At 43.3% G+C, this 16,624-nt stretch overlaps 1 non-coding gene across 1 annotated transcript; it reads right to left on the bottom strand.

Annotated features, from left to right (window-relative positions):
* Positions 1 to 496: 496 nt before the first annotated feature.
* On the bottom strand, positions 497 to 568 carry trnag-ucc (transfer RNA glycine (anticodon UCC)). The gene has a single exon. It is a non-coding gene; the product is annotated as a tRNA-Gly (tRNA).
* Between the last annotated feature and the right edge of the window lie 16,056 nt (positions 569 to 16,624).

Genomic DNA, 16,624 nt, shown 5'->3' with positions numbered 1-16,624 from the left:
TAACAACAATAGTAATTGGAGTGAATGGAAGTGGCATTTCTATTTCTCCTTACTTTAGCCGTCATCGTCGCCAACATTGTTGTTGGTGAGCATGGAGAGGAGTGTATTAGCTTTTAAAGTATATTCAAGCAATGAACACGTCAAATAAATGTAATACCGAATACTTTTGCACGCAAGTGCACATGTATGTTACAGCGCTTCTGGGAGCACGGCCCACGTCAAGCAAGAGGGCGCAGTAAAGGTCTGCGAGTCAAGTGTGATGTGGGTATCCTGCAGCAGGCAGAGGAACCTTTGTTTTTCTACAGACGAAGCTGGTGCTGTGGGATACTAGTGTAAGGCCATTTATTCGTCATCTGTTCATGCGCAACGGTTCACCAGAAGTGTGTTAGTGAAAACAGCGGTAAGTGCAGGCTTAGTAGGGTCGCAATAGCTTGAATGGTGTCGAACTCCCCCGAAGCATCACAAGTGTGATGGCGGAAGCCTAGAAAGAAAACGTTGCATTGGCCGGGAATCGAACCCGGGTCAACTGCTTGGAAGGCAGCTATGCTCACCACTATACCACCAATGCCCGGAAAGTCTCTCATTCCATGACTTTTGATGCATTTCAGATCATTCATCTGACTAGATACATGCGAATAATCACAGCCTACAGTGTAAAGCTTCTGATTGAGTGTGCTAAGTAACTTGCTAAATTCACTAACAAACAGTCGCTGCTCTTACTACAAAACAGGTGCAAGATATATCATTCTTAGCTAAACAAACCACGTAAACAATCAATGTAACTCTTAACTAAACTAGGAAACGCGAGAGAAAAAGGCGATACTTAGCTGCGGCGACTTGAGCGACTTCTCAGCTGGCTTGCCCGAGTGTCCAGATGCATATGTGGAAATACTTCTATACAAACCATGAACATAGATTCTCGATAGATGAATACTGTTTATTTAAAGGTCAGTTTTTATTTAGCGCATAGTTTATTGAATTTACCCCCCGAGGTGGAACACGGACAAACAAAAATCAAACCTGCTCAGTGTCAGGTTAACTTGAAGTTAGATGGCTAAATAAATTATACAGATTATTTATTTGAGCGTTACAGGTTCGGTCGGAAAGGAATGATTTACGTAGCCGATTAATTAGGACCGCACATCAGTAGATAGTAGGGTTTTTTGGGCGCGGCCTATTTTGTTATGACGTATGCCCTAAGCTTATTAATATTCCTACGTCATAATTGGGGGGCGTGATTTTAGAGTTATTTCCTTAATTATTCCTACGTCATATCCGTCAGAAAGTGTACACCCCTAAAACCCTGAACAACAAGGCCACCCATAAAGACCCCCCCCCCCTCTGAAGGCAACGCCCCGAAACTCTCCTCTCTATTTAAGACCCCGCGCTGCTTTTAGGCAATACCTCTTTAATTCTCAGCATCTGAAACATCCCGCTTCTTCAACATGTCCAGCGACATCAACATGAAACCCCGCAAGAAACAATCCCGGGCAAGGGTTCCTGTACTCACCAATTTGAAGATTGAACGCTCCTGGGTGTTGTTCTGGGGGGGTCGACGGGGTTACCGCTTTAAAAGGGATCCCAGCTATGTTGGAGTGGAGCTTTTTGCTTTGGGAGAGAAGGAGGGTACGTTGGAACCTTTTGAGACGGTGATTGAATACTCTTTTGAGGACTGGTTGAAGGTGATGGCATGGAGAGACCTGGGGCTTGTGGATAAGACTCTAGAAGGCTTGCAAGAGGGTCCAAGAGAAGGCGAAACGGAGTCTCCGACTCAGAGTTTTGAAAGGTGTGAATGGGAAAGCTTGCAGAACTACGGTACAGTGGTGAAGAGTCTATCTCTAACTACTGATCGTAAGGTTTTGTTTAGCAGTACCCTGATTACAAACCCTATTGAAGGGGTTGTGGAGGATCCAGAAAAACAGGTTACTGAAATTATGTTTGACGCCGTGGACTGGCCGTTCTTGAAAGAGGTCATAAACTGTATAAATGATGGTTTTGACATCTTGACCAAATGTTCACAACTGGATTCTGTTAGAAGTTGAATATGCTGGATTATGGATTATATATCCCCCTTGAATGACGACGACGATGATAAAACAGACGACCTGTGGGGGGTTGGAGGGGGGTCTGACGGCTCAGGGTCTACTCTCTTCTAAGAGGGCGGTGTGTCGTGACGTAGTGAAGAGATAGGATAAAAGGCGCAACAATTCATTCATGGTTTAAAATTAAAGAGAATGTCTTACCCGAAAGCTGCGGACGTCGACAGGCTCTACAGGCCTCTTCAAACCCGGGATCACCCCTGGTTCTATTCCCCAGATTTTGTATACACTCCGGAACCCTCTGACTGCGGTTACCCTCCAAGACCTCAGACCCCGGTCCCTCAGGACGAAACAACATGCGGAGCGATGGATGTCCAAATGAGTCTCGGGGATCCCCAGCCTCTGGAGCTCATGGAGGGCCTCGATTTTGCCGAACTGTCTACCGTCTGTGCGTCTCAGGAGGGGGTCAGTCCAATGGATGTAGAAACACCCCACAAACCACCAGGCGACCCAATGAGCATCGGACTGTCTCGGGGGCGTGATGAAGACGCAGGATTTATGCCCGGGGTAGGTGTCCAAGTAAGCAGAGTGGTTAAAAGCACCCTGGTGTATATTCTGAGTGCTCTCATCGACCGAGCTCTGAAAGAAGTCTGTCGGGGGTGTGAAGTGAATCACCCCAGTCAGTTGAGACACAGTTGTTTGTTTGAACCAGACCGTTACTATTTCCTGTTCTATTTCAACGTGTTTTACAGAAGACTGAACAAACCGTGGCTGAAACCGGCACTAATCAAGGCTCTGTCTTACTCCCACATACATGTCACTGCTGGACAAGTCCAGAAAATCATAGATGAGATTTTGCTGGAGCTGAAAAAGGAGCCGTTTATAATAGAGAAACTTGGGCAGCTGCTCAATGACCTGGATGAGCCAAGTAGAAAAACCGCTGGCAAGCTAAAAGCTTATTTCTTCCGTAAAGAAGTTAAAGCTGGGGGCAGCGACGAAGAATTCGACATCTACGCCACTGATTCAGACTCTGACCTGAACTAAGGGACTTTGAACATGGGGAATGTTCTGGACTGCTGCTGCAACTGGTTCTGTCATCAACACTCTGCAGCTAACCTGAGAGCGCTATTACACCATGTGCTTGACAGAAAAGTAGCCAACGCGAGCCTTTTCTCTACAGATTTAACCATCGATGAGGATCAACTTTCAAACCTGGAAAAGTTCATGGCTGCTGTAACAAAGACCGGGGGGTACGAACACTGGGATGAAGCGCTCAAGGGGGCCAAGAATGATATTAGGCCATTTCATCAACATCTGTATGACCTTTTACTGAGCATGTTTAATACCCCTCTGTTTACTTTTAAAATAGGTCATATTGTTGTTTTATTTACATATGTAACTGAGGTGTGTGCCTACAAGATAAAGAAACAGGTATTTGTTGATATAGATCAAGTAACCAATCATCTGATTTCTTTTTGTCTGGACCGTAGAAAAAATTGTTGTGTATGTTATACTTTTCTCAAATGTCTAAAAAGGGGTATCTGCTCTCCTGAAGTTGAATAAAAAACCTTGTATAAAAACTTTGCGCATAGTGTGGGTCTGTGTGTTTATTTGGCAGAATGACTCGGCAAGCTCCCCAAATGCATGAACTATACTACAACCCAGCCAAGATTGGGGGTTTGGCGGGTAAGAAGGGTTTTCAAAGGGGACTCGCTGAGGCCGGTGTGAAGGTTAATGATGTGGTTGTTTCAGAATGGTTACGGGAACAAGACGCCTATACCTTACATAAACCTCTCAGGATTAACTTTAAAAGAAACCGTGTATATGCAACTGACATAGACTCACAATGGCAAATGGATCTAGTCGATATGTCAAATTTATCAAAACATAACAATGGTCACAAATTTATGTTGATGTGTATCGATGTGTTATCAAAATATGCCTGGGCTCGCATTCTACATAATAAAACAGGTCGGGCGGTGACAAGGGCCTTTGAGGATATATTGTCCCAGGGACGATGTCCTAAAAAACTGCAGACTGATAAAGGAAAAGAGTTTCTCAACAGAGAATTTCAGAATCTACTGAAGAGACACAAAATACATCATTTCACCACCGGTAATGAGCTTAAGGCATCGGTGGTGGAGAGGTTTAACCGCACCATAAAGACCAAAATGTGGAGATATTTTACAGCGGTCAACACGTTCAAGTATTTTGATAAAGTTCAGGATTTTATCGATGCTTACAACCAAGGGTATCACGCCAGTATTAAAATGAAGCCTATAGATGTTGATCAAAGTAATTCTTTTAAGGTCTATAAAAAATTATACGGCCCATTTATTAAGAAGGGGAAAACTACTTATAAGTTCAACATCGGCGATGTGGTTCGCGTTTCAAAGCTAAGGAGTACTTTTGCCAAAGATTATGAACAAACATTTTCTGACGAATATTTTACAGTTACCGAACAGGTGGCTAGAGACCCGCCCGTGTACCGGTTAAAAGACTATGACGGGGAGGATATAGAAGGAACGTTTTACGAAGCCGAGTTACAAAAAATTATTGTGGGTAAAGACATTGTATACAGAGTTGAAAAGATATTAGCTGAGAAAACCCAGAACCGGAAAAAATATATGTTGGTGAAATGGCTTGGATGGCCTGAAAAGTTCAATAGTTGGGTCCCTGAACAACAGGTTTGTGATATTCAAGCCTTATAACAACATGCCCGCCGGTGTGAGGGGGTCATTACATTCGATACTCAAGATGGAATCAGGAGGCTTCTACGTGACTCTACCCAGTAACGCCTCTCTCGATATATACCCTAAAAATGAAATATCCAGTTACACGGTACAATTTGGAAAATCTATAGATCTAAGGGGGTCGTGGGAAGTGGGGTTGGCGGAAATACAGTATCCTTACACTTGGGCTGTTTTACAAGATAAGGATGCCACCTTCGCCATTTTTGACGATGTTAAAAAGAGTCAATGGACATTCACGATGCAAGGAGGTTATTATGACAATGTGGATACAATATTAGATGAGATGCATAAACAGTTCTCAGAAGGCACCCCCAACATCAAGCTATATTACAACCCTATTAAAAACAGAGTGTACAAGGTGTCAAAACCTGGTATTAGCATTCAAACCAAAGGACAACTGGGGCGTATATTAGGGTTCTATTCTGACACAGAGAGCAGGTTCTCAGAAGTGGTGGCCCCCTTCCCGGCTGACATCAGGGGCGGCTTTTACACTCTTTATGTGTATACGGATATCATAACACACCAGAGGGTCGGGGATAGCTATGTCCCCCTTTTGAGAAATGTACTTATTAAAGGTAAAAGCAATGACATGGTCACAATTACTTATGACAAGCCACACTACGTACCAGTCTCAAAGACCCACTTTGACAACATCACGATCGAAGTAAAATCGGATCAGAATATCAACGTACCCTTCCGCTTCGGTAAAGTTATTGTCAAACTACATTTTCGACCCCTGAAACAGTGTGTACATTATTAAAATGGCTACCTCGAGGGGTTATGTAGATCCTAGCGCCTATGTGGATTATTACAAGATGCAAGCCGGGAACGGCTTGCCCGGTTTTGTAGGAGCCCCCACAATGTATGGAGCCGGTCTAGGAGGACTCTTTCGTGGTCTCTTTAGAATGGCCGTACCCCTGCTTAAGAGAGGCTTTGCTATAGCCAGACCCCACTTGAAATCAGCGGCTAAAAATATTGTTAGTGACGTGTTCACCAATGTTATGAACCGGGCAGCTGGCCATGAGCAGCAGGAGGGTTCGGGTCTCATGGTAATGGCGAGGAGGGGGGGTAAAAGAAGAAACAGTATGTGTCCACCAGGGCGACGAAGATCCGTGGCTAACAAAAAACGAAGAAGCTCTCATTCTCCAACATATCGTGGAAACACTCGGAGAAGGAAGCAGCACAAGAAAAAACCTGCAAAAAGAAAGTCTCAAAGAAAGACAAATAGAGCCTCAGGATACATCTTTTAAAAATGTCTTTTGTCCACAGTCTATCGGAAGAATGCGTCAAATCAGAACTGGATCTGTTTACAGTTCCATACACTCAAACGAGTATAGATAAGAGCATATATGTAGAGATACCCCCTCTTTCCGCAATTTCAGATACGGCCCCTCTGGAGTTTTTTATAGCTGGCAATGGCGAGGATTATATTGATTTGAATAACACATTTATTTTAATGAACTGTAAAGTGACTGATGAGGATGGCGATGCAATCGAGAAGACGGCCAACGCTGGGGTCATCAATTACCCGGTGGCCACCATGTTTTCACAGGTGGATGTGACCCTGGGAGATCGGCTCATTAGTCAAAGCAGCAATACTTACCCCTATAGGGCCATGATGGAGTGTATCCTTAATTATAGTGAGGAGACCCTAAGCAAACAGTTTCAGCCCCGGCCTTTTCTTCAAAGACACCCCGGAAGCTATGGACGACCAGGATCCAGAGGGACTCAATAAGGGTTTGCAAAAAAGAACGGCCTTTTCAACAGAAGGGAGGACCTTTGAGCTAATGGGACATATTCATGCAGACATATTTTTCCAAGAAAAACTCATGCTCAACGGGGTAGACATTAAAATTAAAATGATCCGTAGTAAAAGTGCTTTTTGTCTGATGACCCCTGATACTGAAAAATATAAACTGACCATATTATCGGCCTCGCTGTTTGTGAAAAAAGTATCCGTCTCCCCGGCGGTTAAACTAGGACATGCGCAGGCTTTAATGACGGCAAACGCCAAGTACCCGATCGAAAGAGTCTATATGAAAGTCCACAGTATCCCCGCAGGGACACGGGTGATGAACCAGGAAAATCTGTTTCTAGGCCAGCTCCCAAAACAGGTTATTATAGGTCTCGTGGATAATGATGCATTTACCGGGGTTTACAACAAGAACCCCTTTAACTTTAAACATTATAACGCGGAATTTATAGCACTGTACGTCGATGGTGTGCAGGTTCCATCCAGACCTTTTCAACCTGACTTTGAAAACGGCAACGCGGTTCGTGAATATTACAGTCTAGTACTGGCTACGGGTCGCCATCTCAAGGATCAACCTCTGCTGATCGATCGCCGGGAATACTGCAGCGGTTACACCCTGTACGGTTTCAACCTGACCCCTGACGAAGAGTGTGGACAACATTTTTCACTGATGAAGACGGGCAATATGCGTTTGGAGATGCGTTTCAAGCAGCCTCTACCACGCACTGTAAATATGGTCGTGTATGCTGTGTTTGACAACATTATTGAGGTGAATCAGAGGAGAAACGTTCTGTATGATTATTATTAAAATGAACACCAGAGAGCTCAACCACATCATGAATGCCCTGGACGGCTCACGGAAAGTGTTTCAAGGAGTCTACGCCTGCGACCAGCTGCCTAAATTTAAGATCAAGAATTTACCTGCAATGTACATAATCAACACACACCCTAAAAATATGCCCGGAGAACATTGGCTGGCTATTTATCTAAGGGAGGACCGCCGTGGGGAATTTTTTGATTCCTATGGAAACCCCCCGGATTTCAGACCTTTCCCTCGGAAGATCAATAACTTTCTGCTCAACAACTGTCAAGAAACCATTTACAGCGGTCGTCAAGTACAAAGTCTTCAGACCTTCACTTGTGGTCAACACTGTGTGTTTTTCTTATATCATAGATCTAAAGGAAGGTCATACCCCGATATTATGTCCTTGTACAGTGAGGATTTAGGCCAAAATGATAAAAAAGTGGCAGAGTTTGTCAGGACACTGTGGACCCCCCCTTATAACACAATTACTTACGACCCTAGCCAGCCATGTATACAGATGGGGTGTTCTTGTGAGGATTTTAAAAGATGTCATGCGTGTTAAAGTGAAAAAATAATGAAAACAGCCTTTGAATCATTAGTTTTGTTTTTATTCAGCACAAATCTTATACAAAGCAGGGTTATGTTATAAATAAATGTACAACATTTGAAAATAAAAAATAAAAATAAAAAAATGGTTTGTCGGTTCCTTATTTACAGGGGAGACAAATAAAAACATGAGATTAATAAGCTTCCCAACGATGGATAGATCCTGAGGAGGGTTGCTCAACACGGTCAGAGTAATGAGATATCGGCGTCAGATCAGTCACCACCTCTTTACACAGACGGATTTTTTGTCGCGTTTCCTGGTTAGGGACTGTTGATTGGGGTATGTTCAGACAGGCCATCGCCTGTAGGAAAGCATTCCAGCCTACAGGTCGGCGACTATCGGGTACCTTATTAGTGCTAGTGACACTCTTCAACAAATCAAACATGTGTGAACCTTTGAGCAGTTGTCCTTTAAAAACAAATTCACCCTGTTCATTCCAAGTCGTTACCCGCGGTTTCTGAACCATTTTGTGCAGAATATATTCTGCATGTCTTTTGCTTCTGGCCGGCATGTTTCTCAAAACATCCGTTACAACATCTCCCTCTGAACTCTCAACAGGTTCGGGCACCGCAACATCTTTATCAACCGTACCCCCCGCATCAGTCCCAGAACCATTTTCTTGAGAGGCCATGGTTAAAGTTAAAATGTTTTGATCTTTTTCACCCTGTCTAACCAGACGGAGGTAGAGCTGTAACGTGTTGCTATACATCTGGGCTTTGGAATACTGATTTAAATCGGCCCTGGCCAGTATAGCTTTCATTTCAGAGTCCAGGTTGTTTTCGGCCGTTTGTCTAATGGGCTCTGGCCCGACAACATTTTTTCTCAGTTTCTCAAGCTGCTCCTGAGGGATCAAAAACATTTTCTGAGCATATTCCATTATTAACCCACTCTGGAAGCTAGAAGACTGGTTAGGAAAGGCACGGCTATGCTCAACAGCGGTCCTATAAAACCTCCGGTTTGATTAATCTTCTTTCTTTTTCTTTTAATAGAATACTTCTTATTAGCGATGATCTTGATAACCGCTTTTTGTTTTTTGAGTTTAGAATGTTGAGAAGGGGTTAGGGGTATATTACCGCGTAAGATGTTAAAAGCTATTTCACACAGGGTCTCGATCAAATCCGAGGGGGCCCCTGCCAGCACAGCTTTCCTATGGCACGGGCTCCCCTCAAATAACATTTGCAAAAGCGGCAGATTTCTTTTAATCCGAACAGACATTCTTATTTATTTCCTTTTCTTTAGCACATACACTGCCGGCCAATCGGGCGGGCACAAACCTGTTCTGAGGCGAAAGTCTTCTGGGGTTTGTGCTTTTAAGTCCACAATCAAGTACCCGTAGGGTTTTTTGGTGGCATCCTCAAATGCCTCCAAAAAGAATTTGGTCTGGTTAGGGTACATTTGACGAGCCAAGACGGTGACCTGTAGTTTATCTCTGGGGTTTTTAAAAAGAATTATATAATTGGCATTTAAATTAATAGTGCGGCTTTTTTTACCTTGAAAAAATAGATTTTGAACTAAATAAATAATACTTAAATTCCTATGATGAGTGTACTTTTGTAAAGCTTTTTCCACTTCACTGTTGTCACCGGCCTGCTCCATCAGGTCATCAAGGATCACTAGATTAGTTTGTCCGGGCGGGAACAGGTCATCGTCACACAACGAGGCGGGGAGACCTTGCACAAATTTCAGATTATTTTTTTTTGATGCCAAATCATCGTAGAGAGGTTGCCAGCAAGAGTAACACCACACTATGTTGTCAAGAGCTTGGGACACGGTTGCGTCCACATCTTCTATGATGTTCTTTATAAGATAGCTCTTACCCGAATTGGAGGGACCGGCTATAATACAGGAGAAAGGGTGTTGAAGTCTGTTATCAAAACCACCGCTAATATCCATAAGGCAGAGTGGTATAATCAGTCTTCAACACTCTTTTATTGTACACCACCCTGAACCGTTTGTTTAGTGATCTATTTTCCAATGTGTACCCCTTTTTATTGCGATAGATCTGATTTCCGGCTGTAATAATCTCGCGAGGAGGCGCGTCTTTCTCGGTTACAAAACTTTGTACCAGGGTCGTCAGAGACTTGATGTTAATGAGCTTGTTGTTACAATGGTTCAGAGTGAAACCCTTAACTTTCATACAGGTCTTACCCGCAGCCGTTCTGTATGCGTAAGTCTTAGGACCCCCTGAAACAAACTCAACTATGTGGTCCTGAGGATCTAGCTCACTCGTTAACTCCCCAAGGTAGTCCCCGAGGGGAGGGACCCAATCCCCTGGCCTGGTGACAAAGATTACAGAGTCAGTATCATGATAGAGCGTGCGTTCCTGCAGCTGATCCATTAAGTTGTACAGTTCAAGCCGGGCGTAAGCCGTGGTAAAAACCGCTATGAAAACATTAACGTTTCCCTGTTTGGTGGGGAAATCTTTAGGGGCCCTCCACTGGACCTGTGCCACGTGGTCATTTAAGAATTGAAAGTGTGATACTGCATGTTGTTTGGAAAACATAAATTCTATAAACTGTTCAGGGGTTTTAATCAAGGTTGTGTTTAGACGGTTATTTCTTTCCCCAAACTTACCCCACAGACTGTTTAAAATCAGTTTGGACATTTGTCTCTTGGCGGGGTTTACAGTTATGTTCCCCGGCTCTAGACGGATCCCTTCCTTTTCAAAATATTGCTGAACGTACCGCTCTTTGGCAGCGGAGTCAACACACCATGAGGGATAGCCCGATGCCTCCTGTTTCCCTTTCAGATGGGTCATAATGTACTCAGCAAAAAGAGTATCAGATTTTTCAGAAAAATGCCAAACCTCATACACCTTACCGACTCTGTAACCTTTCTCCACCGCCTTGTCAAGCTCAATGCTACACCAGACACCCGTCAGCGCTCTCTCGTCATCACTGTGCAGACAAGAGGTATTTTGATTTTCAGTTTCCACACACGTTCTACACAGAGGGAACATCAATTTTCCCGAACACCTGTAAGGCAACACGGGTAAGAACAGCTCGCGAGGAGGGTACATGCTGACTTTGATCAAACCAAAGTACTGTCCGATTTCGAGAAAGTCACGATAAACAATGGTTGGATGCCCCACCGGGTACATTTTGGTCTTGTTGACATAAGGGTACAGACTGGTGAAATCATAGTAATCTACTCTCTCACCCTCCTTTACCTCATAATGTAAACAGAGGGCGTTGGTACGACCCCCAAATAACGCATCCCTGGGCTCTAGACGTTCAGGAAAGTCCAAGGTTTCCATAAACCGTTGTACCCCCACATCCTGTTGCTTCAGGGTCGTCCACGCGTGTTCCCAAATCACCAGTACATTCAAACCATAGGTGTTTTTTAAAGTTTCAATTCGTTCCTGGAAATCATAGTACATATCACCGCAGAGTTTTTGTGTTACGGGGTTAAAGGTGTTTGGGTCGAAGCACTGAGGACAGCCCTGGTAAATACAACCAGCAAACTCATAAGCGGTACGCCGCCCGGACACGTCGCTAAAACCGTCTAAGTAGTAAGGACCCATTTTGACTTCCCCTTGATTTAAAGCATGTCTGATGAAGATGTTATCCCGGGCACTCAGATATTCCAGCCACTGTATGGAGACAGTCGAAAAGTTCTTTTGTCTAGCACGATAGTTGTCAGAAGTGGTGACCGCTATAGTGTTTTTCTGCAAGAAATTGGATCGATACATTTTCATGCAGAGAGACGCTATGGTCACACTTTGCAAAGGGTCGAGACCCGACGTGTTGATAACCTCGGCGCGGAAACGCAAACAGGCTTCTTTAAGGATCACCACATCATTTTTACAATAAGCGGCCATCTCTTCTCGGAAATCAAAAACACCTCCCTTAACCGTATTGTACCATTTAAAGAATTCCTCCCTCTCATGAGACATCATAGTATCAACCCCATAATAAGAGGCGGGCGGGTAGGACCCTCGATAATTTTGAGTGTCCTTAGTATTAAAAAAATGGCAGAACCAACCTTTCTTCTGAGCCTCAAAACCCAGAGCTTTAGGCAAAGCGCTCAATTTCATGGGGAGGAAATTTAACGAGTCTATGTAACGTTGGTTGAAAGCCTCGTCGGTGAAACACATGATCTTGCTACCCTGAGCTATTATTTTTGGGGTCACCCCATTTTCCACCAGATACTTCATCAATATGTAAGAATCATAACCCTTAGCATTGTGGGCAATAAATGTGTAATTGAGGTATTTTGGACTAGCTAGCTGACCACTCACAATCCAACATGTCAATACAGTGTATATAATTAGCAACATGGACCCCGTTTTCTTGCCGGCATTCAAAATCAAAAAAGACATACCGGTTGTGCGGCGGCTCCTTTTTAACCGGCTGAATAAAGCACTGGTGTTCAGACCCCGGGGTTAAATCCACATTACAGATCCTACATCTCGGTTCCAGACATTTGTGTGGTTTAACCTCATGAAAACGGTACTGGAGGCAACACTGCGGGCAATATTTAGTTTGATCACAATAACTCCGTTTTTTAACCCCCTCAGCAGCGGCCCTCTGCACCTTATGTTCGGAAAAACAGAACGCGGAGAGACAAATCCTTAAGCAATCTTTACATCGAATGGTAGGGGCCAAACCCTTACGACATTGCGGATTGAAACAGACGTTACAGTAACCGTCACAGCGGTGCTTAAGCTTATCATTGAAGGCCTTATAACACCAATGACAAACATACGAACAACCCAAAAAAGCCGTCAAACTCTTTATTCCAAAGTAATGACTATCACTTAGGAAGAGAAACAGTGTCTGTGTATGGGTTTCAGGATGTGTCTGACATTTCACAAATACTTCCTTTACCTCACAACGGTACCACACAACAATTTTTAAAGACAACAACTCCTCAAACATGGCAATGTCTGAAAAGGCAACCATCTGTTGAGAGTTTAAGCCGGCCCTCTGATGAAGCATTAAAGCCTCTTGCATAGCTTGGGGTTCAGGCATGTCGGGGGTGAGTAGTTTTATTAAACTGTAAGCAAAACAGAGCTTATTGTCACCATTGGAACTCACCACTAATTGCCTGAGCTTGTTCCTAATTATGTCGTTCTTCAAGCATTTCGACAGTCTTCTAAGCGCCACACCCTCAGGGTTACGAAACACATTCATTACCAGAGACAGACTTTCATCAGCTAAGATGGATGCGTTACTTTGCAATAACGCTTCGATTTTAGCCAGAAATTCATCAACATCTAAATTATCTCCACTCAGCATTACAGATAGGTTGCTAAACAAATCATCCCCTCTGAGTTCTAACTGTACAACATCTCGAGGTCTGACCCTTTCAGCAACCTGTTCAAGCATGTTTTGCAAGGCCTCGTGTATGTTGACAAATATTTCTGCATAATTGTCACAATTTAAAAGTTCTGCAAAATTAAAACGCTGAATCATTTCAAAATTGTTATAGGCCGGTCTATCTATAATCACGGGATCACTGGTACTCTTGGACACATCATCATTTTGAACAAAGCCTTCAACCCCTACATTCTCACAGAGCATGTCATCCACAGCCTTATCAGTCTCAGAACCCTCCACATTCCGAACACCCCCACCGCTGACATCTACAAAACCCCCTTTTTGAGGAGGCTCATTTAAAGCCTGTAAAAGTCCTTCAAAGATATCCACCCGGTTAATGTCAAGACCCTCCTCTATAGTGACGGCTGCTTCTGCCGCCGTACTGTGTTCTAATGGTCTCAAATCATTTATAATAGGGGCAGAATTTGGTCGGGGTAGCGTCTCCAAAGCCTCCACCATTTCAAACAAATCGGGGTGAACTAGGGGTTGAACCTCTATAAGCGCTACCGTTGGGAGGTGGTTATTTAGATCATTGACCATCTGTAACAGGTCGGGGTTCACCGGTAAGTCTGGTAATTCACATTCTATCAGTGGTGATTGGGGGTTATTTAAATCATTTATCATTTGTAATAGTTCCTGGTTCATTGGGACATCAGAGGAGTTCACAACAGGGCCGGGGGTGTTCTCTCGGGAAGGTCTTTTTGGGGCCCTAACTTGTTCATAATCCTTTAGTTTGTGAGTTCTTTTACCAAGTCCGGACATTTTTTTTTATTTTTTATTTTTCCAACAACCCACAATAGTAAGGCGTTTTGTATCTATTAAAACATTAAATACGGTACAATTCGTTAGTAAGGGTATTAATAAGGGTGTTTTGACTCTCTATCACAAGGTTTTGCCCCACTAACACAAGTCTTTGATTTAGTAACAAGGTATGTAGCAACTCATGCCGACCTTCAGGAAGTAGCTCCGGGGGATGGTGTCCTGGCTCAGCTGCAAAGGATGGTCGCTCCGGTAAATCTCGGTCGAAGGAGGCAGGGAGCGAGCGTATACTCACGGACGGAGACCAAGAAGGCCTTTGCGGTGACACCCTGGCCAATCGCGGTGTACTGTTCAGCGTTTCTGTAGCCAAGAAACGGGGCTGGGGGGACGATGTTGAAACCAGTCCGTCGTTGGGTGGTGTGTCAACCCTGACTGACGGCGACCCCTGAGGTTGTTGGTTGCCTGTATTTGTTCCGCCCGACAATGCGGCGGGCTGAATCTGGATTGTTGAATTACCCCCAGAAGGCTGTGGCCTGAGTAGATGTTGGGGGGTCTCCAAGACCACCGTGGGGGATCCTCTCGGTGATCTCTCCGGGGAAGATGTTTGATCCCACTTAGACGGGGTAATTGTCCTCAATAGCTCATCCACAGAATGACTATCCCAAGAGTCTTGGGAAGAATAAAAATATACATTACATTTACATCTTTAAACGGCGACAGAAATCAAACTTAAAACAACATGTCCAGGACCTTCAAAACCTTTAGCTTTTTTAGACCTTTGAAAATAGGCTTAGACATTCACTACAACGCCTTATTATTTACAGACAATATATTTATTAGGACTTGATAATAAATGTAAAACAGAGAAGCCTCTGTAAATAAACTGTTTCTTAAATGTAATATTGTTAATAAAACACTTTTTATACACACACACACCACATTTCATTTTTAAACGAACCTTCCAAGTGTAAACGCTTCCTGATCCCGGGACTTCCTGTTTCACAAACGTTTTCACGATCTGTTTAAATATTAAATACAATGAACACCTTCAAGCCTTTTCCTACAGCCACTTTAAAACAGAAGTATAATTGCGGGAGATAAGCCAAACAACTTACTAAAACCTTTCGGACAGCTTTACTTCCTAACCAGACGGTCGGGCAATCGGTCATTTCTAAACACATGCCCCAGAAACAAGCCTAGACCTGTCCGGACTTCTAAAGATCTTTCCCAGAACCCCCAAGACCTACAGGAAATGGACACCCCTCGCTTAAATATTAGCCCTCAACGGGCAAACAAAACCCTTTTAAAAACATTAAAGTTTGAAAGATCTTACTTACCTCCAAAGAATAATCGTTTCTTATGTTTTTCAGCTGATTTAGCTTTTTGCACTTCTGTGAAGGTAAGAGACATGTTTAACCTTTAACCACCCCTCTTTATAAAAAGCTTTAACCTCTTACAAGCGGCAGATATATACTCACCGCTATCAGATACAGGGGCTGACGGCCTTTCAGATTCTTGAAAGGTTACGGTTCTCGAAGGTAAAACGAAACAATCCCTCGATGTGGAAGGCCTTTCGTTGTCTCGAACCACGTTTCTTAATACTGTTAGAAAGGATATTTTTTTAAATTAACAAAACGGGCCTCAAACATCTTACCGAAACGTTATACAAACAAACAGGGGTTTAGTTCTTACCCGGTCGGCAGACAGCCTGTCTAGGGACAACCACTTCTCTTGGTTGATCCTCGGAGACATTAATCACAGGCCTTTCGATAGTTTCTGTGTAATTAAAGAGACCGCCATTAATATATATTAAAACGTTTTCATAACTCTATTGAGCCGCTTCAAAACACAACCACACACCCATACATAAGAACCCTTGAGCGCAAACACAAAAATCTTACCGTCGTTGTTCCAGATGATCTCCTCAGCGTTGGGAATTAACTCCTGTTGACTGGCTGAAAAATAATTTTACAGAACTTAAAACAGATGTTATAACCTTATTTACAATACATGCCCACGCTCTGAGTCAATGAAAATAATCTGAAGACTTACCTAAAAACTCGTTTAAATCGAAGTCGTTGATGTTGTTTCCGGACATTGTTGATCTTTAGGCTTAAATCGAAAGGTCAGTATGAGTCTGTCGAGCTGAAGACCAGACCTTCATACTTATACTGATGGCCGGATGCCGGATCTGCTTGTAAGGCATTGTTCTGGGCTGGCCTTTGTGCCGTCCTGTTATCAATTAACATATCAAAACCAACCAATAAAATGACCCTGCATCAATTTCAAATAGAAACCAAGATGGCGACGATCTCTCTCCTCTCTACTCTAAACTTTTATTAGAACCTTTTGGTCTCTCAAAAAAACATTTTTAAGCATCAAGACCTATAGTCAATAAACACTAAGAATATTTCAGGCCTTTATACGCGCTAAAAAACAACCTGAGCCAAGAAAATAACTATAAAGATCTAAAATAAGTAGCGCTTTTACAGTGTTTTTTTTTTTTTTTTTTTTTTTTTTAATAGCGATGCTTTGTTTGGTATTAAACAAGTCACAAACTACTCAGAACAGCGTTTATCCCCACAAA

The sequence above is a fragment of the Amia ocellicauda genome, unplaced genomic scaffold (genome assembly GCF_036373705.1).
Source record: "Amia ocellicauda isolate fAmiCal2 unplaced genomic scaffold, fAmiCal2.hap1 HAP1_SCAFFOLD_112, whole genome shotgun sequence".
Taxonomy (NCBI): Eukaryota; Metazoa; Chordata; class Actinopteri; order Amiiformes; family Amiidae; genus Amia; species Amia ocellicauda.
This window is presented reverse-complemented; position numbering and strand designations above follow the sequence as displayed.